General features: G+C 42.2%; 1 long non-coding RNA gene across 1 annotated transcript in view; it reads left to right on the top strand.

Moving 5' to 3' along the window:
- LOC125183078 (uncharacterized) overlaps positions 1 to 21,303 on the top strand; it is a 74,088-nt gene extending 52,785 nt beyond the window's left edge. Inside the window, exon 3 of the long non-coding RNA XR_007164209.2 lies at positions 19,941 to 21,303. This is a non-coding gene — a long non-coding RNA (uncharacterized lncRNA). The remainder of the gene's footprint in view (positions 1 to 19,940) is intronic.
- Positions 21,304 to 27,097: the final 5,794 nt, after the last annotated feature.

Raw genomic sequence — 27,097 nt, 5'->3', positions numbered from 1 at the left:
TGTTATGTTATTTTAGAAAACAAATGCAAAATGTTTATTTAACTTTAAGCAGCTCTGAAACTTGCCTACTGTAACCCATAATCCTCTGATATTTTTAGATAAATGTTTTTAGACCAGACACCACGAATGCAACAGATTTTACATAGCCTTCTGTGGTTTCTTCGCACAAAAATAGTCTGGGACCAAACAAACACACAGAAGAAAAACCCAAAACAACAAAACAAAAAACTCATCCAGAAGAGAACTATTTCTACAACATGAAGAATTGTGTCATATCTTTAAAAAAAGTTCATGCTTTCATTTGTATTTGTCATAGGAAACTTTTCTTAGCAAGGATCATCTAACACTACCAGAACTAATGTGCCATCTTGCCTGTAGGATATGAAAATATCTCTGGGTAGCTAAGTACAGCTGCTTCTCACAAAGATTCACACTAAAAAAACAAGAGGATACTTTATCCAGCTTGCATTGAAAAGAGGCTGGACGTGCTCCCTTGAATACCAAGAAGAATATCTAGCAAAATAGGACAAAAACTTATGAAAACACTTCTCACTGCTTGCAGTGCCAAAAATCTGGAGATTCCATCAATAACTCTGTCATCACTGACATGAATCAACAATTCAGAATATTAAAAGATATATTTTATGTATTTCTCATCATCAGTCTTCTGTGCCCTATTACATATATATATATATATTTGAAGTTATTTGTTCTTTGTCCCCTGCTTTGCAGCTCTCAGAAACAAACCAGTCATTATAACATGCACCTTTTTTGTTTTTTGTTTTGTTTTGTTTCGTTTTGTTTTGTTTTCCCCAAAACTTACATTTCTACCACAAGTCTTCTGGATTCCTGTACCTGTATAATTAACTGGAAGTCTCTTTTTTCATTTAGAAAAACAAAGTGTTTCTGCTCATTATGGTTGCTAGAGACATCTTAAAAATATAAATCCGAAAGGCTGTGAGTGTAAGAATATGAAAAGAAAAACCCAATGTACTTTAAGAACTCATATTTTTAAGCGAACCTTGTGATGGTAGGCACCTTTTTTCTCATGTTTTGAATGTTCATATTTAGCGGTACTGCACTCTGTGAAATTAGAGGTTATCAGAGTAGCAGCTCTATGAATAAATGTTAAAAAAAATAAAATAAAAGGAATGCAGAAATATAAACTAGGGCTGTACCAGCCCTGGGATCTGGAATGGGCTTTCTTTTGTTCTACAGATTTGTTTCAGAATCTCTATCCTCCAGGAAGAACAGGTGTAGAAACAGAAGGCACTCTACCCAGAAGAAATTGCTGTCTAACCTAATACATTTATTTATTTCTAGTGAATTTAAAAGATGAGGATCTGTACATATTAATCCAAAAGGAAATCCAGTAAATACATGCTCCAAAAGGGAGAGGAAAGCTTTCCTTTGAAAATACAAAATATGAACAACTTGATCCAATACGTAGAACTGGGGAATTGTTTTCTTACTGTCTCCTCGCAGCATATTTTCATGGCATAATATGCATCTATAAATAACCTCACTTATACTGCTATTGTATATTGCCTATTTATGTTGTAATATCCCTGGAATAGCCACACAATTTTTCTGCCTCGCTGCCCAAACCATACATGATTTCTTCTTTCATTAGCACTCACTGGAAACGCACATTTTCCGTATAAAATGGGCCTGATGTACCTCTTCCGTGCACGCAAGAAGAGTCCAGTTACAGAGTTCAAGTCTACCATATGAAAGAGTGAAACAGTTTAATTTCAAGTAAAATAAGTGGGAATGCAGTTGTAAAACAGCTGTAAATGCACATTGAAGGTGTACAGAAAAATTGTAGGTGATCCAATGATACAGTAGCATGTCTCAGTGTTTACATGGGCACAACCTGTTCCTGGTGTGATTAGCCAAAGCCTGTAACTTGCTAGCTGATTAAGCTGCCAATATTTCACTTCCGTACTGTGTCTTGCATTCCCAGAACCTGTAAGGTACTTCACAAGTTGCTAAGTTTCAAAAACCCAAGGAAATACACTTGCCCCTGGCAGAAGAGAAGGCAGTGAAAGGCCGTGCAGCACATGCACAGCATTTCTCATTCCGGTGCTTACAATACTGCGCACAAAGTCAAAAGGACTTCATTTTGATTTCCCTGGCACAATTATTTTTCCTCATAATTAACTCCACTGGCTATTTGAAAGTTTAGCTCGATTTCCTCTGGCGCGGGACCAGATTCAACACAGATCTGACTGAACAGTCACTCCCTTAGTTACCCAGCTGGATTACAGCAAAGCGAAGCAGCAGCCGAAGATGGATCAATACCATACCCAAGTCCTGTCCGAGCCCCAGCCTGACGACACGATGTATTGATTGAGCAGGAAGCACAGCCAGAATAAAGCAATTCGTTAGCTGAAATCTTGGGATACAATTTCCAGTGTCTTTTCTCTCATCGCTCTCAGACAACTCACTCGTGCTTCTTTTCCGTGGTACACACTCAGATTCTCCACAGTGTTTAGCTGCCAAAGTCTTCGTGAAAAAATACAGCAGGGCTCTGGTCCCTGGAGCTCTCCCCTGAGCTCTTCCTATCCATAACCAAGCATCTATGCACATAACATTAGAAACCCAAATAAAATACTTTTAGTAGTCATGTTTTGGTTATGCCTGACTGAAAATGTACCATTCTAGGTTTGATCAGCAGGGCCAAAGTGCAGCTCTTGTCAGGTCAGCCTTTGATTTATGTATTATTTTTTCAATGGGATGTTTGCATCAAGTTCTTGAGTGGCTTGAAGGAGTAGCAGAGGAATTGCAGCACTCTCTGGAACACTGGTGAGGCATGCCAGTGTCATTAGTGATGCTGTTCCACTTATGCAACGTACTATACTTATAGTCAAAAGAACATGCAAATAAATCATGTTAGTTTACTATGAAATTACTTGTTGAGAAAGTACATAATCGTGACATTTCTGACCTTATTTTTTATCTCAACTGATCACAGAATTCACATCCTTAGAGTTTGAAATGGCTCACAAGATTGTCCCAAAGTGTTTAACACTGTTTAAAAGGCAGTGAAAAGAAAGGGCACAAGACTTGATATGACACTTATTATGTGATTACTTCTAATACTCATCTGTCTTCCAAGAAACAAGGAAATCAGTCAATCACAAGTTGGAGAGGGCGATGTAGGCGAAGCCCACCCTCAGTATCTCTTAAGATTCGACCAAATACTCCCAGCTCAACTGGCGTTACTTGCCTTTGGCTGCACTGGGTTCAAAGAGCAGGCTGTGCTGTCCTGCCCTGCCCTGCCTGGTGGCCCTGCCTCCCTCCCCGCGCTTCCTGAATGACCAAAAAGCTATTAGAAAAGGATGATAATTAAAGCTATTGGACCCTCTTCTGATACTGAGAGATTATAATGGCCTAAAGACAAAGAAACTCCTCATGGACACCTTCCCATGGTGTGGTGGCAAATTTGCTGCCTCTAGAAGTGGTCAGGCAGCTCTGGGTTGTGGAGTTCTTTGAAGCAGTATTTTACGGTCTCTCTTGAAATACGTATAGAAACCTATATAGAGATCGTACAGAAGTCTTGTTCCTTTTGTTATAATAATTTAAGTGCTAAAATTAGCAGTCCCCCCTCTCCCAAATGCAATGTGACTCACATTGATGTGATGATGCCTACAGCCCATCAGACAGACCAATGCACTCAGATGCTCTGCATGAAGAATTCCTTGGCCACTGACACTTCTATAATTACTGCCCTGCTGTAAAACGAGACGGTGCACACCTGTCTAACACGTGAGCCACACACAATCTTTGACTTTTCTAAGCCCTGAGAGACACATACTGCTACTGTTCCCATATCTAAAGGAGTATTGAGGTTATTTAATGTTACACAAGTTATGATTGACCTGGAAAAGTGTCATAAGCATTAGATACATCCCTTTATTTTGCATGAAACAAGGTAGGGCAGGAGTCTTGCTTGTGTTTACAGATATTATTTTTATTCTGTTGGAAATTTTATTTTGGTTGGAAATGCATTGATGTGACAGAAAAAAAAAAAAAAAAAGAAAAAAAAAGAAAAAAAAAGGAAAGTCCTGGCCTCATTAACTGTTGTAGCGTGGTTGTCTTCTTTATGAAAAGGAGGTGACTAACAGAGATATGACACAGGTCTCTAAAACTGTAGATGGTTTGGAGAAAGCAGGTAGGCAGAGATTACTCATTAGTCCTTGCAGTACAAGGCTTGCTCTACACTTCACACTATCAAGCTATTTCAAAACAGACAAAAAGAGATAGTTGTGGTGCTCATGCGTAGTGAATTGATGCATCTTGTGAATTCAGTGTATCATGAAAGCAAAGCACTGAGAGCGCCAAAAAAAGGATTAAACATTCCTATGGGGGACAGGTCGGTCAGTGGCTAGCAAAAGTGTTTTTCAGGTGTAGTCTTCATCTCAGGGTGTTCGTTCTTAAGTAGCTAGTTAGGAAGGTGGCTGAGTATTTCAAGGAATGGATAATTTCATAACTATCCTTGCATTTCTTCCCTGTGTAAGTGCTAATGGCCACCGGCAAAGAGTGCATAGTGGAGCTAGAGGGATTTACACTTTGATCAAATTTAACTGCTTTTATGTCCCTTTTTCCTGAACTTTGCCATTTTCCATAACATAAACCATTCATAACTGTAAAACTACTAATTTTTGTGGCATTTTCTTGGCTTTTGCCAGCTAATGGGATTTGTATTTAGAACAGCACATGGGTTCTCATTTTGCCTAAGCATTGGCACTTGTGATGAGGCAGGGTGGCTGTCCTGTCAAAGTTACTCTTACCTGGACTGCTGGACACCTGCAGTTCCAGACGAAGTCTTCTCATAGAGCAAGAGCTGCGTTTAGTAGCAGGCTCAGATTAAAAAGGGCCACCAGAAATGGACTCAAGCACCAAACTTTCTGTGGATTTTTAAGGTTGTTCTATAAACTGGAGTCATTTCCTTGTCAATTCTAAACCAGGAAGGACTTGAGGACATTCTCTACCTTTTGTGGTGAACCCTTAGTGATGGATACATTTTCTAATGCTACAGCTACATTGCTAGAGTGGGTGGAAAGTTCATCCCCACGTCTAAGGACAGCTCCATTTGCAGCTTAGGGAACCTGCTGAAAATTATCTGAATCACTTGGTAGTTAATAATAGCTTGGCAAGAGGTAGTTTTTAGAGTGAGCAATGGCAGGAAAAATGATGGGAAGCTTGTTGTCACCTGTAGGACTCCTGCTCCAGGCTCCTTCATTGAGGTACAGCAAAATAAATGCTGACTGACTGTGTATGAGATAAATATTGGGTGCAGGCTGGACAGAAAATGCGTTAAGTACTCACTTCCTGGAAAGCTGATTTTTAGTCACTATGCGTGCTTAAATATGAAACACGTGGCTGACCTTCTTCAAAGCTCCAAGTGCAGCTCTGGACACATTTATCAGGAACAAGTTCCCTCGGCTTTGGGATTTAACGCGAGCCCTGCAAATGCTAAATCTGTGTAGTTGCATCAGGTATGTGTGGCCATTAGGCATGAAATGGATACAAGTGACTATAATGCATTGGCTGCCCAATTTATACACCCTGCATACAAAATCTCACTGCATTTATGTCACCACTGAATTTCTCCAAGCTTATGCTTATATTTCACCGCTTTCAACAACGTGACGATAGATCAGAGCAGAGCAGAATCGTAGCTGGTATCATGCCTGAAAGTCTGAAGACACGGTATTAGAAAGCCATAGAATAAAATCAGTTCTGTGGTCAGTAACAATACGCTATAGATTAATTGGGGCCGGAGGCAAGGGTTTAAGCACAGCACAATCCTTTATGCAGTTTAGAGATTCTGATTGCAAACGCAGTTGTAAATTCTCTAAGTGCTCAAAGGTGAAGGTCATGTTGTACGGCGTTGGTGACGCTTGTTTTTCCCCCAGAATTTCAGAGGGGACTCAAATTTCTCTCAGTCTCTGTAAGTAACAAGGTACTTGGGACACTGTGGCCATGTGAACGAAACCTTTAATATTGCCTGTGCTGCTGTGATGTAGAACAGCATGTCATTTGTTTGGTCGTTTGCTTCAGATTGGCAATTACATTTTAGATATTGTTTTCCCCAGATTTATGTCATGATAAATCCTTGTTGTCAATGCGCAGACTCCTTATGAGGGAACCTTTGCCAGCTGGAGTAAGTTCTGCATTATTACTTGTCTATGTGACTTCCTATGGTAATTAGAAAAGTAGTTCTAATTAAGTAGGACCAAAAGTGACAGAGGGATTGATTTGGTTCTGCCTTGAACTGTAATCAGCATAATTTCTGCCTCTGCACCCTACAAGGAATCTCCCACTCTCATCGTGTTGCTCAGATGCAGCCTGCACACCTGCAGTGTTGCAGTTCAATGATCAGTAATATTTTTAATTAACGTGTCAAACTTTTGAGGTTAGAAGCTTTTTAAAATAATAATTAAAAAAAAACAGTTGAAGACTTTTCCCAACTTCCTGCCAGAAATAGTCCCTTTGAAGCAGCGCTCTGTCGGCAGAGCAGCCATCGTTAGAGTACAGAAAAGCATCTACTGTGAGAACCCAAACCAGTGAATGAAAATTCTGATAAAGCAAGTAAAATCCAAGCTGAAAGCACACGGCAAAACCTTCAGTTTCGTGATCATCTTCGTTTCATGGAGAACACCAGCTGCTGCAAATCTAGACGCTGATTGTTATGGCAAACTGAAGGGCATCAAGTCATCTACTGGTATGATCTCAACACAACTAGGAGTAACTCCTTTTTGGTGCTGTGAATGTTAAGTGAATGTTGTGTTCACTGTTGCCCTGAAAGTCATAAATCTCAAAGCAAATGTGAATCCTTAATACTTGCAATGCAGCTTCCCAAAATTGTGTTCTCTGCTGAAGGTTTTCCATAGTCTTTGAAGCAAGACCTCTGATCTGCAGGACTTTTGCTATCAGCACATAGCTGTGCAACTTCAGAGCATTGCGTATCCTCCAGATGAAGTAGAAGCACTTTTATCTTTACACATCCCACATCTACTATAGCTCCAAAATATCTCTCAGTTTACAGGGTTTCTGTAACTATTACTCTTTGTGCAGTGGTTTACAGGTCAAACAGTTCTTTCCAAATAATAAATTAGTTCTATTTTGGTCGAACAGTTATTCATGACCTAGTCTCAGTGTCCTCTGATTCTTTTTGCACTATTTGTAATGCTTATCCAGATATTCCCACTACAAAACTGTGGTTTGTTTGTGAATCACTGTCTTTATCCGTGCATTTTTATTTGTTATCGTAGCTAGTCACCTAAATCTCATGGGATTCTTTCTGTTTTCTGATGAGGTGACTGCAACTTTTTAAGCAAGGGCTTCACAAATGAGCTCTGCTGTGAAAGATGGAGTTATAATTACGCCACCATAACTATGGGGAGGCTAATATTCACAAGCATTTAATTAGCATCCACAAGGATCTCAAGTGCTTCAAAATAACTAATTACTGCATGGCTTACTCCAAACAAAAATTGTTCTTTTGTTAAAAATGCATCAGCATATTGGGATGAGAGTTTTGCTTTTGGGGGGAGGTTAGGGTTGTCAGCCAGACCTGTGACAGACACTGGTACCACAACATCACGGGGTTGCCCAGCGATATCTGAGGACAATGCAGAGAGCACTGAACAAATTGTACCTGCAGCGCAGAAGGTGCCAGAAACCACTCTCAACATAACTGAGTGCATCAAACCAGATTTTTTGGATATACGGGAAAGGAGCAGCATAAATAAAATGTTATTTCCTAAGAGAAAACGTGGAATACATCAAACTCAGAGTGAGAATATAATAATCATACTGCAGTCTCTCCCAGGAAAAGGAAGGGAATTTAGCTGCCCAAGATTGTTGCAGTATACGGCGTTAAACTTTTGTTAGGGTACATTGTTTTCCCCAGTTCTCTTGACGAGTGAAGCAGCTCCCTGGCTCCTTAGAAGCCAGCCTGACTGATGTAGAAATACCCGTCCCTTGCTCCCTGTCTTGCTTTGTTACACAGCACACCTAGTAGCAGTCACCTTTGCTTGCAGGGACTCACTGGAGATCGAGCACCATCCACAGCCCTCAGGGGGCTGATTCCTGTGTGTGGCAATTTGGTCCTACAGACTTCCCTGTCCCATTCACAGTCTGCGATGCTGGAAGTGTGACCAGCTCTCCGTCCCTCTGCCTGTCCTGCCTGAAGCCACCAAGAAGCCTCCACGCTGCAGAATGAACTTTGGTGTGCCCCATTAAAACACTTCACCGGTCCCTTCGTGGCCAGGGGCACAGCTTTCTCCTGGGTCTGTCCCCAGCCTCAATAACCTGAGTGCATGTGTGTCTGGACTCTGTGTGAGGCTTAAAGGGTTTGTGCTGTTCCCAATAGGGCCCGGGGCCCTATTATACTATGGCAAACAAATTTCGCAATGTTAGGGACTTGTCGGAAGTGTGAGAGAGACCTGATTTGCATGTTCATCCACAAAAATGTGCACGCCTTCTCTACTTGCTTGAACAATAATTGGTACAGTAAAATTAAAGCTATTTAGTGGCTTCCTTTGGAAGGTACCATCTGCTTCAATGCAATATTTAACATTCAGGACTCTATTTATAAACAGGAAGAGGTGTAGACTTCAAAGCTGGATTTGCTCATCCCAGCATGATGGCCACCTCACAAGCTATATATACATTTAACATGATACAGACTACAGACCAAGCCCTGCTTAAGTGAAGGAACAGAATGTGAAAGTGAAGGATTAGCCACCCTCCTCCCCAAGCTTAAACTAGAAGCAGTCAGTGGGCGATAATTCTTCTTATCATTCTCCTTTCATTAAATAATCACCAGCACGTGAAAATATATTGGAGAAATAGAAATTGCGTAACTGCTTTGCCATGATACAGATGTATTTATAAATAGATCCTGCAGAAGAATACCTTTTGTATTGATCTAAGAGCTTAGCTTTAGTCTCGCCTTTTAAAATTGTCCTTTGCTGGTCAATAGATAAAATTGGTTGTCCATGAATGGTGTTTGGATTCGATCCAGTTTCTGCCTTAACCAAGCAACCAAACCCTGGTGTATAAAGGAGCGAAAGAACAGTGCAGAGAGGTCTGCGGCTGTCGGAGCTGCCCAAGAGCACCTGAGCAAGACCCGTGAGGCTAAGCAAGCCAGGGTTTGTCTCCTTCCTACAGTGAAGGCAAGCGGGAAAACCCCTTGCTGTTAAAGCCAATGCTTATCAGTTGAGTAGTTCTGCTTTTGTATTTTGCCTTTGTATTTAAATGATAAATTGTTCTATGAAGCAAGGACCTTGAAAGGACACAGTCGTGGTGTTTGCTTCCCCGCTTTGGGACACAGCCTGCCAGGTTACAAGGTGTTTTCAAGTTAAAGGCAGGTTAACATATCCACCCAAATAGCAAATTGTTCTTTTTTTTTTTTTTTTGGTAATAATAATTTCTCAGCATCTTTTCTTTTTCTACAGTAGCTTTGAGTTGGAAAACATGACTACAGATTGATGTTTCATATATGTTCCAAAGAAAAAAGAGTAATTTGTAAGATAGATTTACAAATTAAAAGTTGAATCTTTCATAACCGTGCTCTCACGGTTGTCAGGAGCATCATCTCCATTCCTCTGCCTGCAGTATTGATTTCAGCCATCTTTGGTCAAACACGGCTCCTGGATCCATTTGAATGGCTCAAGCAGTCTTAGTTGTAGTCTTAGTTATATGTTCAAATGGGTTGCAGGTGTGAAAAAACAAACAACAGCAAAAAGAACCCACCTCTTCTATAAACCCAGAAATAAACTTGAGCGGAAATCTGAGCATGAACAACTGCAGTACTTTTTGTGTTAGAGAATATAAAAGCACAACCATCTGAATTGCAAATGGATTTATTTTCAGAACTTATGTTTGACATTCTGGACTGACAATGAAAAGTCATTCTGACATTTCACACTGAAAGGCTACCTTCACTCCGTGCCATGGTCGGCTTCCACTGCCATCGGCGCGTGCTGCAGGAGGCAAGGTACCATGCAGACCTGCTGCTCCAAACCTCCTTCTCATTAGACCCACGGATACCTTTATTTGGATTTTGGACAGGGAATGACACAGAATTTCTTTGTTAAAATACCTTAGTTTGGTGAGTGTCTCAAAGTCTCTGCCATTGAATCAGTGAGAGGGAATTCTTTCCTCTCTTGGAATTTGCTCAGGGTGTTGCCGATCCTAACAGCACAGATATTAAGTTGTGTTCAACTCCACAGGTGTATTAAGTCTGTAGATACATTGGCTGAGGAATAAACCTTTGCACAGGTTGTTTTTCATTTGTCTGGTGATAGATGTTAGCGAGACAAGGCAGGCAGTTGACTGGGTTATTACCAATAATTTCTGAAGCAGACTTGAGACTGCTGAGAGAGAACTGGGTAAAGAAATTGAGCTTACGGTTTGGGAAGAACATTCTGCGCATTATACAGAATTTGGGGGAGGTTATAAATGCTCTTTTATTGAAAGAAGTGAAAAGCAGCAAAGAAAATGTTGTTTGCATTTGGACAAGGCATTTGTACTGCCCTTGCCTTGCTGTTGTTCGAACCAGTGGAGAGAAAGAATGGTCAGCCTTGAAACATTTGTACTAGAGAGCAAACAAATGCATGGATGTATAATTAACAAGAAGGGGGGAAAAAAATAAAAGGTCTACAGAAGGAAGAACTTAATTTACCTGGCCGAGGGTTGAGCAGGGTTTGTTGTAACTGAAAAATGCTAAACTGATGGAAAGGCTGGTCTTTCCATGTAAATGTTTAGTCTATTGGCTTCTGGGAGTCCTGGTGGACAACAGGTTAACCGTGAGCCAGCAAAGGGCCCTTGTGGCCAAGAAGGCCGGTGGGATCCTGCCCCTCTTCTCAGCCCTGGAGAGGCCACATCTGGAGCGCCGTGTCCAGTGCTGGGCTCCCCAGTACGAGAGAGACCTGGAGCTCCTGGAGAGAGCCCAGCAGAAGGCTACAAAGATGGTTAGGGGACTGGAGCGTGTCTCTTATGAGGAAAGGCTGAGGGAGTTGAGCTTGTTTAGCCTGGAGAAGAGAAGGCTGAGAAGGGATCTTATCACTGTATGTAAATATCTGAAGGGAGGGTGTCAAGAGGATGTGGCCAGACTCTTTTCAGTGGTGACCAGCCGTAGGACAAGAAGCAACGAGCACAAACTGAAACACAGGAAACTCCATTTGAGTATGAGGAAAAAATTTACTGTGAGGTTTACGAAGCGCTGGAACAGGTTGCCCAGAGAGGTCGTGGAGTTTCCCACTCTGGAGATGTTCAAAACTCACCTGGATGTGATCCTGAGCAACGTGCTCTAGGTGACCCTGCTTGAGCAAGGGTTGGACTAGATGATCTCCAGAGCTCCCTTCCAACCTCAACCACTCCGTGATTCTGTGATTCAGTAGGAGAAGCTATATTTGGGATCAGCATCTTTATTTGGGTACAGAAGAGAATCTTATTATGTATATAGAAAACAAATATATCCAGAGTTACAGTATTAAATGCACAGAAAGTACATAACATACTCTCAAATTTCAGAGAACAAATGGATTGCAAACAACTAAATATTAGGAGGAAATTTTCTCTGGAGACATGTCTCATAGACTGTCTACTGTATGCTTTTTTTTTATTTTATTTTTTTTGCCTGTATTAATAGCAAAATACTGGACTAGATGCAAAAAAATATGGCTAGATTTCTTTTGGGCCATTGTTTTGAAGTAGATAGGTGCCTTAATGTTTGAAGTCCTTATAAGCCTAAGACTCCTGTGAGATTTTCTTTAAGTGCTGGTGCCTCCAATTAATGCCATCATCAACAAACAGAGAAAGGGATTGTTTCCTGATGATCTTAATATTATGCCTCTGTCCGGAATACCTAAAAATCAGATTAACAGCTGATGTAAATTACTAAAATACTGTAATTTGGACACGATTCCTGCAAGAGCTTACTAATTACTATTGTTTGCTCATGTTCCTATTGTATCTAGGTTTAAGCCAAAGGTATCCACATCCATACAAATATGATGTGTCATCTTACTTGATTCAGCACTTTTCAAATGCTGCATGAAATTCTTTCCCCTTTCTGAAGCCCAGGGAAACCCTCTGACACCAGGAGAGAAGGAATTTACCTTGTTCACTAGTACAGGATGGCAACCGAATGTATAATCTGTTATAAAAAAGTAGCTAATTTAACCTCACCATGGAGAACGCTTCATTCATCTAGCCTGTAAACTTAAACCAGGGCAAAACTTAAAGGACAGAAAGTCCAGTTTCCTTAGGAAACTAGGAAGAAATTGTTACCCAGATAAAATTCTGGGTTCTAGGGACTGTGTTGATGCTGTTTCCTTCCCCAGTGCTGCTGCCACAGTGAGTCCTGCTGCCTTCTGCTCTTAAGCATATACTTGCAGACACAGGTGTCACACATAGGTAGAGATGCGTGCAGATATTTTTTTTTTTGCATAATTTGTTTGTATACCCAGCCTTGTCTCTTTTAAATAAATCCTATGTGAGCTATGCTTGATCATGAGGCAGATGTTGTAAAAGTCGTGTTTGTCAACAGTGGTATATTCACTCAGTTCCACGATGATTACACTTTTAGGGTCAATGTACAGAAAGCACATATAATTTCTCTCCATACACCTTGCATGTGTAGCCTTTTTTTCAGGTTTTGGCAGCTGGGTAGCATCACAGAATAATACCAACCTATTTTTACTCTCTATGCAGCAATTCAAAGTGAGGACTAAGAAGGAATTCCATGTACAAAGAGAACTCGAGTAGAGATTGAGACCTGCAACACAAGCAGAGGATGGATGATTCTGGCTCTTTCTAATTTCTGATCCTGGAGCAAAATTCACTTCCTAATTCAGTTCGACCTAATAGGCACAATCTTGCGTGCCTTATACACCCCTCAGATGTGAGATGTGCAATTTGAGTAGGAATGAAGGGAGGTAGGATCAAATTCCAGGTGAGATATTGCACAGTGCTTCAGCCCATCCATTCCTGAAAGAGATCGTCATGGGCCTTCGACTGAATAACATGGATTTGTGAACACTCTGTACTTGGATGCATAATCTTATTCATATGGTTACAGATCATATTAATTAACGAACATATTTATGAATGATACTAATTGATAAAAACATTTCCTTAGGACAATGTTATTTGCTCCGTCATGTAGCATGCTCAGCTCCTGCTCGTGGTTTATTTGATCAGTTGACAGTCAGTAGCCTGGGAGGGGGCTGTGGCAGATGCACATTTAGTTTAGTTTTAGAGCTGAATGCTCTTTGATACACAATTGGTGAATCTCCATTAAAAAGTCCTGATTGCTAAAGTTATAATACCATCTGATCCTGACAATTATTTTTGCAAACGCTGGCCCTCGAAGCCAGTCAGCCTCCTCTGTCCTATGCTTTCTGGCTGCCAAGTCCCCGTTCTTTACAAAATGTTGACAAAACACTGGTGCTACTGAGTGTCTATTTAATTTTTGACTGATTTTCCTGCTGCATGAGATCACTGGCAACTGCTAGAACACACTCTTGCTTTCCCAAACTTTGTGTTTATTTCCCTGAAGATCTTGCCATCTGCTGTGCTCAGCTGCCCAAATAAGTAAAATTTTCCATGTCTTATATTTTTTTTCCTGAAAACATTATCTGTTCCCTCAATCTTTCCAGCTTTCATCAGGTTCTTTACGATCAGTTCGTCTCATGTATCATAACGCGCCGTGTTACCACAAACAGAAGTATTGACTTTGGCAGTGAGACTGAGGTTACTGAAGCAATGTTCATTAAGTAGCATTCCAGATACTACTCAGAGGTCAGCCAACGTGGACGACACAACCATATATGATGCTCTTTGTGCTGTGCATATTTTGTTGGCCTTACTTATCATTTACACCTCATTTGTTCCAAGTTGCTCACTGTTGCCAATCCTGAGTGTTCAAAATCATGAAATTGGCTCACAAGCGATAACGCTTTGAGCAATAATACGTTTAGAAGTTCTTACGGCTTTTTAACCAGAGTGCTTGCATTTTCAAGCTTTTTCCTGTAGCTAGCAGGAAACATGCTTTCTTGTGGGGAGGGCAGAAGTGACAGCAGATATTCACACAAAGCATTGTGACCCCTCTGAGCTGAGAAAACATCAGATATCTCACTTTTGAGAACTCCTTCGTGCCGGCTGAGTGGCTGAACTACTCTTGGTTTAAACCAGCACGAATAAAAGAGAATACAGCATAAATAACTCGTAAAATGACTCTGTGCAACAAAATCCATGTATTTTTTCACCTGTTAGAACTTACGTGATCAGGGTCCCTCTCTACCTGTTCTGTCTTATTTCTCTTTAAGAATCAAGTGAAGAAAAGCTCTTGGAGATGGAAGGGCATGGCATGCAGTTAGAGAACTGAAGCAGACCGGCTAGTTCTCATGCTGATCTGGTTGTGCCCATCGTCTCTGCCAGTCTGTGGCATCACAGGATCAGTCTGAGCATACTTCGGGTCAATCTGAGCCTTGCTAGAAGTCACTGCATTAGCAAGTGGGAACTGGGCCTGATTATACAAACATACTCTGTTCCTTTGCCTTGAAACGTGTTCAGAAACAGAAATATGGCCAGGCAGAAAACCACCCCAAAAGCCTGAATACCTCACAGTCAGCTGTCTGAAAACTAGAGCTGGGACACAGAGCAGAGATTCTTTGTGAATTTTATCTCCAAATCTATTTTGTCTATTGCTTCACCAAGCAAGCTCTTCACGTTCCTGTACCCTAGACCTCATTTTGTTTTCTCTCTTAGGTGATTTCTAGTGGCATGAGAGCAGGAGGCTGAGGGAAAGAGCAGAATGAAGAATAAACATTTCTTGCACGTCGATCTTGGGGACTCCCATAAAATCTAAAAAAGAAACAGAGAAGGAGGATGTGGCTTGCTGCTGAAATGTTCTGTGGGCTACATCCTGCCTGTGGCTAGGGCAGAACCTGCACAACCTTTTTCCTTCTTTCTTTTTTTTTCTCTTCTGTGTGTCTGTGTATGTTCTAGGCCTTTAAGGATGCCTGCCACTGTGATGCATGTATCTGATATAAAAAGGGAGCCCATGCCTTGGCATCACATCCTTACTGTAGGTAGGCTGATAGTGCGCATGCTTGCTTTGTTAATTATCTGCTTCGTGCAGCTCGGAAGCGAACGTGAACTATCGCAATGTTACGAGGATGAGCTCTCCCCGTGGGAACTCTGTTTTTTATTTCTCTCCAACGCAATCTGAATTTTTGTCCCACAGTGCAGTGTTTTCCCCCAGCTCTGTAAAACTTTTCTGAAATGCCTTTATATCACTTCGTGTAGTTCAGCAGAGTGTAAAATAACCTCTTGGCATTTGCTTTAGTTCTGTCATATTCTGTTTACAAATTCAAAAGGACCTAACATAAATAGCTGTCAACACTTACATATTACTGTGATTCACTGACTTCACCACAAGAATTTTGGTACAGCGGCAGAAAGAGCATCAGTATAAAAATCTTATCTTGAAAGCCATTGCAGTTGTTCAGCTCTTTCAGGGAGCACGAACAGTGAGTCTAATTTGCTACTTAAGATGTAATTACACCGAACAGGACATCCACACAGTACCTCAGCATTAGCATGTGGGCCTGAACCACCTAGAGTAAAGGGCTTGCTTCCACTTGTATGGCTGCGATAGGCACTGCTTTGATCCGCTGGATTTAAAACTCAGGTTAGTAGGGGAAAAGGGGATAAAAGAGAAAAAATAGAAGACATCAGTAAAAACAAAGAATGTATGTTTTTTCTTCTTCTCTAAGTTTGGTTACACATACATCAAATTTTCCTGAAATTCTGCTGATTTTTTTTTTTGGGGGGGGGGGGGATGAATTCTGACAGAATCCTGCTAAGCAGTTTTCAGACCTGAGGAGTTCAGCTTTCAGGAAAGACTACTTGGGGTCTCCAGCTTGTTCCACCTATTTGATACCTAACCACAGACCAGGAAAAACTCGCCGCGGTGATAGCTAGCTAGCGACCCATGGTCCTGTGATCTCTGACATGTCAGGGCTTTCAGGTGAAAAGCCATCAACACACAGCAAACATCACAGGCTAGGATTTAAATCATGCCTGCCGTGGCATGGGAAGGGAAAAGCAGCGAGACTTGTTGATCCACTCTTACACAACCGTGTGGTGGATAAATAGGCTGCTGGCACCTATCACATTTTGAAAAATCACAGAGCTCCGGGCTTTCCTTCACAATTCTTGAGCTGAAAAATGCAGAAACACTGAAGGAGAGTTTGCAATTCAAAATGACAACCAACTCATTTGTGGCTACAGGACTGGGCTGTCTCCAGCTGGTTCGGTTTAGTCCTATTGTCTGGAAATGCAGTTGCAGGGATGCCAGCTTGACGTCTCATCTGAGAGGCCTGGTTTCTCTGAGACCACCACCTCACTTCGCTTTGGTGCGGGCTCAGAGGGCTCTGGATTGCATGGTGACTGATCTGGGCAGTAAAAGGATCCTAGGAGACATATTTAGCTCTTGTGGAGGCTTGTGGAGCTTCACTGAAATAAATGGACTAATTGAGGAGTGAGGCAAAACCGCTGCCTTTAGTGGTTTTCATGCACAGGCTGAACGGGCCGAGTGTCGTCTTATTTTTTTTTTTTTTCCAACCCTAAACAAGGTAAATTTCAGCCCACAGTTCTGGCTAAAATATTCCATATACCTAGTCCAGTTGATGAAATTTATCTGGCAATTGAATAGCTGAATTGAATTTATCTGGCATCTGGATGACTGGCTAAAGTTAAGAAAAGCCACGACAGACTGTGAGCAGTAACTGGGACTAGTAGCACTAGAAAGATGTCACACCGTGTCAGGGCTGTGAAACAGTCACATTAGGGACTTTGTCACTGAGCTGCGAGGAAAAACAGTCTGGTGTTTTCATGCACGTCCTATTTTGCTTTCCTACAGGTACTCGGTGTGCGGTATTTTGTAAAAAGAGCCACCTAGTCAGCAGGCTGGGTTGAAGAATTTGCTGGCATAAAATGCCATAAAGAACGTTTGGAGTTAATTGGAGGTGGCAGGAGGACACGGGACATCCAGCATTCAAATACACAGTTCCTAGGAAGGAGAAGCTGCCGTGGGTTCTGGCTCTCTGGCTAGAAGCCAAATGTTTATGCAAACCAACAAGGCGTGGGCTGTGAGGCTTCATGGCCTTCGTGCTGCCTGGTCTGGGTGACCAGCGCTCCGAGGGAAAGCTCCAGCTGTAGAGGCCGAAGCTCCTTTCTGTTAATTGCTGGTGAGGGCTGGGTGGAGTTTTTCTGTTTACTCTCTCCTACCAGGATTTTGCTTTGCAGGGGGCTAAAGCTGCCAGACAGAACTGTAATTACGCTGAGCTTGACTGTGGCTTATACAAATTAAATGATGAAGACATACAGGTGTATCAGAGGAAATCCAAATTGCAGTGCCTTGGGAGCCTCAGCAGCTTGGTCTTGGCCAATGCAGGGCTACACGGGGTGACTTTGGTGAACTTCTGCCCTTCAGTTCTCCAGCTGCAGCCCATCGGTGTACTGCTGCTTCTGGAGAGCATTTCTTCACTTTCAGGCTATTAAAAAGAACTGAGTAGGAAAAAGAATACAAGAACAAAAGTGTGCAGACACAGGCTTTACATTTTATGGGAATTTTGCCTTGGTTGCACCTTAAGCCGTGCTGTCTCCCAGTTGTACACTTTCTGGTGTGTATGTTGTATATTCTGGTATGAGTTGTGCGGATACCCACAGAAAGCTCATTTGAAGTTCAAGTGCTTGAAATACTCAGCGAAGTGAATTCATAAATAGCGTGTATTACCAGCATTTGTGCAAACTGTGTTTTACATTTGACTGTGTTTCTGTATTTGTTTCCTAGCCACTAAAGCCCTAGGGACTGTCTAGTCTAACCTTCTGCATAACAAGGCCAGAGGTTCCTGCACCAAGCTCAGTATCTTGCAGTCGAAGCGGTCGGCATCTTTTTGTAGACATCCAGCCTTGATGGGAGAGCTCCAAGTGTCAAAGCACGTTCCAGGGCAAACAATTCCAATGGTTAATTACCCACACTGTTAAAGACGTGTGTCTTGTCCCCAGTTTGAATTTTGCTGCGTTTGGCTTCCAGGCACTGCATTTTTGAATGTGAAATGTGAAGCTCTCTTGCTGCCGATTACTTACGTATATCTGTGCAAGGAAAGGAAACGATGCTCTGTGGTTGGTGAGTAAGGTAGAAAGAAGGGTGTTAGTGTTCCTGCCCTTCTGCATAAGCAATTATGGAAGATGCCAAATGGTAGCTTTTAGAGCACTAAAAGGATAAATCCTACCAGGAAGTCGCAGGAATGAAAGGAGATGCCCTGAATTATAATAAATATATACTCTTAGTCTAATATAAAGTAAACAAAAGGCTCAAAAACATCTCTATGCTGCTGAATGCAAGAAATTATAAGCCTCTTTTTCCTCCTTCACTTGGGCATTCAGCATACTCTTAGGAGAAAGTAAATTTAATTTTTTGAGCATTTATTCATAAGAGCTTTCCTATATGATCTTCACATAGCATGAGCATTATGTATGAATGATATATTCTTATATAACATGAAAATATTAACATCATATAGATGAATAGGCTCTCTCTGACGACCAGCAAAATACGCAGAGCTTCAGAGTAAAAAAGGCTGCTGTCTGTCACCGGTGGGTCAGCAGCTGCTTCTCCCTCACTTTTGTGCTCGTATCTGTTCCACTGGCCTGCCCGATTAACTTTATCCAACGCTTCTGCAGTGTCTCCCCACCAATCTTTTGATTATTGCCAAGGCTTAGCAGTTTCTGGAGCGATACCGTACAGCTTGTCTGGGAAATCTCAATGCAGATGGAAGCTGGCTGCTATGTGTGTTACTGTTGGCAGTGACTATGTATTTAGAGCAGTATTAGCAATTTCTTCCTTTTTTTTTTTTTTTTTTAACGGCGAAACAATAGATTTATTAAGCTTCCCCTCTGTTTGTGAGCTATGTGGTCGGATTTTACCTGCAAATGTATTTTGGTAGATACTTCAAAAACATTGGCCAAAGAAAGCCTGAAATCATTCAAAGTACACGGGAGATGGGGAGAAATTGGAGATCACTTGCAGTAATGGAGTTTAAGATTAAGAGTCTCCAGAATACTTTGGAAAGTGTTTCTGGACACTATGAGAGTATATTCTGGGAATGCTGTGAAATGGCTCCTTCCTGGGAAAGAATCTCTGGAAAATGTCACAGTAGGGCCTTCTTCATCCTTCCCTATCACTGCCTGCCAGGGGCTGTAACAGAGCTAAGAAGATGAGGGGAAAGACAAAAAGAAAGGAAGGGAGGGAAAGAAGGAAAAGAGAGAGAGAGAAGGAGAGAGAAAGAAAAAGAGAAGGAGAAAATGAGAGAAAAGGGAAGGCAGAAAAGGCCCAGCAGCCCTAATTGGCCATTACAAAGATTCTTCCAGGAGCAAAGGATTGTGTGTGCACGGTGCAATCTGCATTATTAAGAGGAATCATGCTGTTAGAAAGCTTGTCTGAAATACTCTTCCAGGTACTTCTGAAATGGGGGGATGGGAAATAATAATAATAATTAATAACAATAATAAGAAGAAAAACAATGAAAGGAAAGAAAAAGAAGAAAGGAAAACAAAGGAGGGAGATTTTGAGGACACAGAAATGGAAGGAGGTGGACCAATCATTTCCCACTGCATATTCTCCATCTGAGCCCATGAATATGCAAGTGAATATCTGAGCAAACATTATCACTGACACAGATTCCCTTCCACAGCATATTTGTGTTGCCATGCGTATGAATAATTGCATTAGCAAGGCAGAAGGTCTGGTTCCCATATTTTACATGCATCTATATTTTATCTGTGGCCATGCTTTGCACTCTAATTATATGGTGCTGGAAACATCCATTTGTCTCGCTTCTTTCCAGAAGGAACAAGACCTTTTTTCCAGCTGACCCAACACCTAGAAGAAATCGAAGCAAGAATAAAAAGTGTCAGCTCAAGCAAAGTCTGGACAAGACGGGGCAAAAGGCAAGCATTTTAGTGAAGTGATGGAGGTCATGACCCACTCCTCAGGCCATCTGCTGTCTGGTAGGATCTCAGTGTATTGGTAGACCACATTTAATTGTTTACCTGCATCGCAGCAATCACTTTTTTCTGACTCATCTCCTGCCCCGTGCTCTTTAATGTAAACCTGTGGCCTGCAACGGGTGTATGTGTGGACGGGACATGGCTGCTCTCTCTACACCCTGCTCCCCAGCGAGGGAGAACAGGACCCAGGCACGTGGTGCTAGCGCTCCCTGTTCGGCACCAGCCACAGCGTCAGCACTGCTCCTGGCCTTTGAGTCTCCAGGGACTGCTGTGCTGCAACGACGTCCAGATCCTCCAGCGGGATGGCTGTGATCCTGCTGACATGCTCAAGTGGGAAACTTACGAGAATCGGGCAGGGCCTGCGTCTCCTGGGCTACTCGCTGGGATCTTGGAGCTGGCCTCACCGGTCCCCACACTGAGGCCAGGCTAAGCCCTTGCTAGTTTTTAACTCAGAGCAAACCCATCTTTGCAGATATGAGATGAATTCGCTACCGAGCAGAAGGCCGGTGCTGGAGTACTTAAATATCACTTAGGCCTTATCTGAAGATTTTAATGGGACTTATTTGGTATATGATCTTGGCCTGGCCACGGCTCAAGGGTTATTTTCACCCGAAATGAACTACTGAGGGGCTGACAACATCCTTTGGAAGACAACCAGCAAGAAGTCATTACTCTTGGGATAACTGTGAACTCCAGGAGAGTTAGAGAAATATTTCCTTCTTAGGCAGAACGCAGTGTCATACAAAGCAACTAACACAAGTGCTAGCTTTATTGGCAATGTTAAGATGGCGAGAATAACTGAAAAATATTTACTTACACTCAATAAGCAACATCTTCATAGTTTTGAATAACGTTAATGTCTGTTCCTGGCTTACGGTTTAAATTATTTTCACAAACCATTAAAGTCAAGATGATGAAATTGCCCTATCCTGTAGGGCACATCTATTTATAGAATGGATGTGCCCTGTACCAATAAGGATATTTTAAAAGGAAAATATATTATCTGAGTGCTTTTCAACTGCCTTCCCCAGTCCTGTGCACTTGATTGTCATCATCTAGAGCTATACCAGCCTCTCGGTAACACTTTTTTAGCAATTCAGAAGATTTATGTGTCTGTTGCTGTGCTGAATGCCATTCTTTGAGTAAGCACAGAGCACTGAAACTTTCTTTTGAGGAGTGAGGGAGGAGGAGGAAAGATTAAAGCAGCTCATGTGATTCTTACATAAAACTTGAGAAGCTGAAAAGCAATTTTGATTAAAATATGATTGAAAGGATGTTCTGTGGCGTGCCCGAGGTTGATGTTTTTAAATGACGCAGGTGCACGTGGGAGAAGGGGGGTGCTTGGTTGTTGACTTTGCTGCTGCTGTTTAAGGATATTAACACCTGATCCTGCAGGCTGCCCTGCAGGAAAGCCGTGGGGGACCAGCAGGGCACCGGTGCGGTGCGGGAGTCCCCTTGCAGCAGTTGGTTAAGCCCGCAGCCCTGAACGTGCAGCGCTGGTTGAGAATGTTGGTAGTCAATTAGAAACCTGGTTCTGCCTTACATTAGGGCTGCTCTTCATCACCCCGGGAATATAAAATGGATTTTAAGTGAGTGCAAGTGTAACTTATAACCATTATAAAGCAGCTTTGCATCTTACAGCAATTTAAAGCCTTGGGGTAAGTGGGAGTCTGGATTCTCAGTGTATAAATTATGACCAGTCTGACTGAAAATTAATTGAAGATTTTTATATTTTGTAATGCTGCCACTAAACCAATCTGAATAAGTCAGCTACATTTAATTCAAGACAACAACTGTATTCATTAGAGCTCCTTAAACTGTACGGTAATCTCCAGGTTTCAGTGTTTTGCTTTGTAAATATTTGGGAATTTTATGGACACACGTTCAGAGATCAGGTTGTTCTGTCCTTTCTTTCCATTACAAACTTCCTAGGAAAAGGCATAGCACAGGAGGCCAGTACAGAAAACACGTTCTAGTCTGTTGTTCCTTTTCATATTCACCACGCTGCTTTAAATAATACATCACAAGCCGCTTTATATTCTGGGAGTTTTTGGCAATTAAATTGAATTTTTCAGTGTTTGTTTCTTGGGTATTAACTTATTAGTGATCTCACCCCTAGCACCAGTCATGGTCTGCTTGCTACCACCGAGCCCTCGGTTGGCACCGATGGCACTTGAATAAATCATTTACTCCAGGATGTGTCCCATGCATGTTACCTTTACAGGAGCAGGGCTTTAGCCTGTACTGCTTTCTGGCAGCAGAAGACAGCAAAAATAAATAATAAACCATGGCACCTTTATGAAAACAAATAAGGCTCTACTCCTGCAAAAACAACTACATGCATTCCTCCTCGTCCTTTTGTCTCTGACAACAGCATTGCTCCTGAAAAAGGAGGCAGAAAGGCATCCTGGGTATTACACAGGCTGAGCATCCCATTTTGCTTCAGAATCTCGTCAGCTGCTCCTACGGCTGGTAGTTTTTAATTCCACGCCATAGTTAAATTAACCAGATAGGGGATGACTATAACACAAACTGAACGTGTGTCTCGTTACTTTGCTGTTCCCATTTCCTTCAAATGCTGCTCCCTTCTCTCTAAGCAGGCATCTGTCTGTCGTGATGTTTGCTGCTGCAAGTACATCTTAAAAAATGAATGAGCTTTTCTTCCATTCCTTTCTTAATTTATATATATATATATTATTTTTTTTTCTGGGAGATTTTAATATTCACGGGGATAACATCTTAAGGCCCAATGTGAAATTCTGTATTCTGTAGCCTCCCATTAAGAGCAGCACCTAATTAAGAACCAGAGCCTGCAGGATGAACTCCCTGGGAGCAAATGACTAATTCTTGATAGCAGGACTGTGGTTTTAAGCCGTTGCCAGCATCTTGAGAACGGTTTGATGTTGGAGGCTGCTCCCAAGGGTCCCCTCCTGCAGCTTCTCCAAGTGCTGGCACAGGCGAGGCAGAGGAGGCGGCTGCTCCCAGGCACTCTGCTCCTGGATGCGCAGGCCAGCAGGGGGAGACGAGGGGATGTCTTTCCACTTTTGGGAACCTTGGCACTGCTGCCTGCCATCAAATACATCTATTGCTTCTGCACTAAGCCCTTTCCAATGCACAAACTTGCAGCGTTTAATTAAAGCTATAATTTTAAAGACATTTCGGTGAATCAGGGCAGCGGATTTGCACTGGATACATACACCGAGTTGAATCTGCTGCTTGCACCAGTAAATTTATAGGGACGAGCTACTCCTGCAGGTCCAACTTTAAGCTGGTACACATTTGTCCACACTGTCGGGCTCTGCCTGGGCTACCGTCCCTGCAGCTGGATGCAGTAGGGCGACCGGGACTGTGGCCCAGCTGTGCAGGAGCTAAGGCTTGGCTAATTTCCTCTAACAGCAGATGTGTCAGGCAACTCCACCGGTTGCTCTTGGCAGTCTGCAGTGCCACTTGGCTGTAGTTTTGCTTCTGTCTCTCCTGCTTTTCATTCCTGTTTGCTTAGTCTTGATCCCTGGTTCCTGTCTCCTTTGTGTTAGTCTCCTAGACCTCACCTTGTTCCAGCCCTGACTTATCTTAGAACAGAGATTTTCAAACTTCTGGCTCTATGGCTTTCTGACCATGCTCCTCAGTTTGGTAGACTCTCTGCTTCTCCAGTCTCCTGACTTATTCTTATGCTGGCTTCAGTATTTAGCCCCAAACTTAATTCTAACTTGGTCTTCACCTTTGAGCTTAATACAGTAGTTAGCCCGCTGAAGATATGGGCCTCTTAAGAAATCTGAAACTGCAGGGTAAGAAACCTGCATTACCTGATGTGTCTGCAGTGTTGGAAAGGGGGCAGATGGAAGACCTTGGCATGATTTGTCTCGGGTCTGCATGCTGCTTGGGATGACAGGCACAGCTTGTGGATCTGTTTTGCACCAGAGGCTGAATCCAAATGCAGATTTTCATTCGCAGCCTTGGATGACCATAGCTGTGCTTCTTTTATATTGAAACCTACTGCAAGCAGGCTAGTTTTTGCAGGGGGTATGACTGTTTCCAGGGCTCAAAGTTGTTATCTTTCACTTGTGTTCTTTTTTATTACTATCTGTTGACTCTTTCTAAATGTCAGTTAGGCTCTGTATAATTGCTCATAGCACCATTTGTTACTGTTTTCCATGCAGATTCATCATCTTGGAATTTGGAGCTAACCTGCCTTCCCTCTCCAGCATTCCTGATGCCACTGCTTATATTTTATTCCAGCACGATTCATTTTGGTAGCATCCCCTCTATGACTCTGTAAAATTGTCTATTTTTCTTTGCTTTCTAAACCGGGCACAGTATCGTTAACAGCGTGTATAAATTCTGCTGATAGCTTCAGGACCAAATCCAGAACCTATAGAAACAGCTGAGCCAAATGCCTAACAGATGCGTGCAAGGGGAAAACATGCAAAGCTCCAGAGAGGCTGACCATGCGACACGTTAAGTGCCTGCACTGGATGCATGAGGATCACACACGGGGAACCCAAAGAATGCATTAAGTGATGGATTACGTGACTGCGTTTTGCCATCTGAACTTGCCATCTCTTTGCAAGCTGGGCAGAACGTGTTTAGATGAAACAAAGAACTGTTACCTGCTACAGGCCCTTTATCTAGCTCCCTCTTGTGTATTGAGGTAGAAGAAGTGTGGGAAACCATTTGTCAAGAACACCATCGGATGGTGCCCCTTGGCCCTTTTAAGAGTGATCTACATTGCTGTAAAGGCTCTCTACACCGGCGTGAATTTCCTCTGTTGGACGTAACAGAACCAAATGGCACCAGTAAGTTATATTGGCCTTCCAAGGCACTTGGTGTCAAATTTACTTTTGTCAGATGTAGATGAACGTTGGCCTTTTGGAAGTTTTAGGTGCTTGTAGTCAGCACTGTGAAGTTCAGCCTTGGGTTCTGCATATCTCCTAGAAATGCCCTGTCAACACAGGCTAGTTACAGTTTTAATCTTGTGGACAACTGTGTTGTAGACATTATGGCCTATGCAATAGACTTCGATACACAGGTGTTAAGAATCCCATCACTTTTTATAGTGCAGGGAAGTAAACTGAAACAATTACAAATCTCTCTTATTTAAAAAAATAATCAGGAAAATAATCAGTTAAGGCAACACTGGTATCCAGACTAACCTCGCTGCACATATTTTCCATGCAGCCATCATAATATTCAAGCACACTCTCGTAGTTCCCTTTACTTCCAAGATACTGCCCAAGTTACATTTATCATATGTGAAGCCAGAACTTCCAGGGGCTAAAGCTAATGTGTGAAGGACAGACTCCCTGCAGTTAGAACAGTTTTTCTCTAATAATAATGATTAAAATTTAAAATGCTATCTCTTACAATCAATACTTTTAAACAGGATCTTAATTGGTTGAGTCAGTGTGCAAACATATGGTTACATTTCTAGAGAATAATCTTCAGCTTGCTGCTGAAATAAAGTCCAGGCAACTTGACCACTGATTTTTCATGGGACACATGACAAGGTTTGGAGTCTATTAGCCCGTACATCATCATGAAACACTTGACCTAAAACGACTGCCTTCTCATTGCGTGGTCATTTATTCCTCCTTCCACTTCAGGTGGGTGCTGCTGCTTTCTGGAGCTGCTGTGTGCTTAAAAGAATTGTCACATCTCTGCTAAAATGGAAAAGAATTGCTCATATGAGGCGAAGAGGTAGGGACTGGCTTATTTCAGACTTGAAAAAAATCCCTCTTCCCCTTCTCTGCCCCACCCCCAGCTCTCACAGACCTTGTCTCCAAAACCTGTGATCAGAAGATCAGAGCTTCCAGTTTGTAATGCTGGGCTTGCATTCTACTAGGGGACGAAATGACTAACAGTGCTACTAAGGTTTCCTGATGTGAGAAGTCAAATGTGTTAGAATTTGCCCAGAAATCCACGGACCATGTTGTTTCCATTCAAAGAGGTATCTCCATGTTCTCCTCCTGTTAAATGAAATAAAGGAATCCAACAGAACTCAGATCCCATGAAAAAGAAATCCCTCTATGGTAAAGCAGGTCTTTGTGAGAAAAAGATGAAGGAAGAAGCTGTGCAGATGGGGGGAAAAGAAACATTTAAGTAGTAAGGAAGTTACACAACCTTTACTACTAACATGGATCCGAAATACAGAATTTTTCAACTTTGTTACCATTACAAGAGAACAAAGAAGGCGTTCTGTGATTTTTGTCTCTCTCTTTCCTTCCCTCATGGCAAGGATAAGGAATTTACAAATGCTCCTGAAACAAGTCATGAGGTTAAGACTGCACCAGACCTAGACAAAGTGGTGATGAGGTCTTTTACCTGTGATCTGAATCTTAACTATACCATGTATTGCAGAGGAATGATATGCGGTCCTTGGCAGTGGTACTCATCTTTGTCTTATGTAAACTTATCTGAAAACTTGTTATGAAGAAAATACCTGCAATGGGGATTCTACCTTGGAAAAGAAGACTAAATGCAACAAATGCATAAACAAGACCCTCCCTCCACAAGATAAAATGAGAGAACCTCACCTGGCCTGGATGGCATATTATAACTAAAAACTTTGAAGCAAAGGAGAAATGCTAAAAGAAGCTCTAGATGGCCTTCAGAATTCCTAGGAAGGTGCCGGAGTTGTGACACTAAATGTCCTTATATAGCTGCAACAATAGTCATAATTACTTGCTGAAAAAAAATCGGAGCTGAAGTCTTGTCCTGTGACTAATGGGGGAGCAAGTGTAAGCTGGAGACCCAGAGTCTCTGTTATTGCAGTCTATCAAGAATCCAAATGACTCATGCAAACAGCCTGCAGTCACAGAAGAACGGATCCAAACTGGTCCTCTGCGTCTCATGAAGTTGTGGCCCACAAGGCGTATGCAATACCTGAATTTACTGGCCATACTGCATTCCTGACGTGCTGCTTCTCCTTCTGCGTCCAAGTGCCGCTAAGCAGTGCCTCCCAGCAGCCAGGATGAAGGTGTGGGGCATTTCTGCCCGG

The sequence above is a fragment of the Anser cygnoides genome, chromosome 4 (genome assembly GCF_040182565.1).
Source record: "Anser cygnoides isolate HZ-2024a breed goose chromosome 4, Taihu_goose_T2T_genome, whole genome shotgun sequence".
Lineage (NCBI taxonomy): Eukaryota > Metazoa > Chordata > Aves > Anseriformes > Anatidae > Anser > Anser cygnoides.
Note: the sequence above shows the minus strand (reverse complement) of the source record. Positions and strands in the feature narration are given on the sequence as shown.